This window comes from Aptenodytes forsteri, unplaced genomic scaffold (genome assembly GCF_000699145.1).
Source record: "Aptenodytes forsteri isolate BGI_AS27 unplaced genomic scaffold, ASM69914v1 Scaffold640, whole genome shotgun sequence".
Lineage (NCBI taxonomy): Eukaryota > Metazoa > Chordata > Aves > Sphenisciformes > Spheniscidae > Aptenodytes > Aptenodytes forsteri.
In genome coordinates, this window is record NW_008794887.1 from 161,887 (window position 1) to 162,871 (window position 985).

Genomic DNA, 985 nt, shown 5'->3' on the forward strand with positions numbered 1-985 from the left:
GGTGACTTGTCCTGGCGTTTCTGCCGGCAGCAGGTTGTGGATTCAGTGGAATTAGTGCCCCCGTGGCACAGCGCGCAGGGGAGCAACAGCTGTGGCTGTTTCCACTCTGCTTGAGCTCCAGCTTGGCCTTGCTTGGTGACCATTGGGGACGGAGAGGGGCCAGAAGCCAGAAAAGTCCCTGATGTGGAAGTGTTTAAAAAAAAACAAAAACAAATCAAAACAAAACCAGCCCAAACCCAGCAGTGGCCACCACGGCATTGCCGGGGAGCCACAGGGAGGGTGCGATGGCGCTTGTGGTTTCCAGGAGGAAAAGGCAGCAATTTCCTGGGGCTCGGTGCTGTCGGGGGGCGAGGAGCGTTCCCCCCGGGAGCGGGGCCACGTTCAAGGTCAGGGACGCTGCTCCCCCACGTGTCGCTGCATCTCTCTGTGTACGACCCGCAGAAGGTGTGATCCTACTTGGGGAGGTGCCAGCCCCGAGTCTGGAGGGGTTTTCCCTCTCTCCCCCCTAAAATGTTCCAGGTTTGGGGTGCAGAGGGGCAGCTCTGGACCCAAAGGATGAAGAGGGGTGTGATGCCGGGCAGTGCCGCTGTCTCTCCCTGAGCTCTGTCCTATGGTGGCTGCGCTTTCCGCTTGTTCCTGCGTCCAAAACCTCCCCTCTCTTAATTCCTGCTATAACCAAAGCAAGGTGACAGATTAGGACATCCTAATGAGTCAGCGATGAGGTCAGGAGCTCGGCAGCCAGCTCCTCCGCGCTCCTGGCCCTGCTTATTTCCCCCCCGGTTTATTTGGAGCACACCCGGCGCTGGCCTGTCCCTGCATCCTGGGGGGCTTCCAAAGCCTTTGCGTGGGCGGTGCGTGCTGGGATGCAGCAGGTACTGGCACGGCCTTCACCGTGCCTCAGTTTCCCCATCCATAGGGAAGGGAGGACTCTGGGCTGCAGCAGTCCCTCCGAGCTCTGGGAGAGAGAAGGGGCTGGCACTGGCAA

At 60.0% G+C, this 985-nt stretch overlaps 1 protein-coding gene across 1 annotated transcript in view; it reads left to right on the forward strand.

Annotated features, from left to right (window-relative positions):
- Positions 1-985, forward strand: part of PLXDC1 (plexin domain containing 1) — a 30,548-nt gene that overhangs the window by 12,517 nt on the left and 17,046 nt on the right. The gene's annotated exons all lie outside the window — the stretch shown is intronic.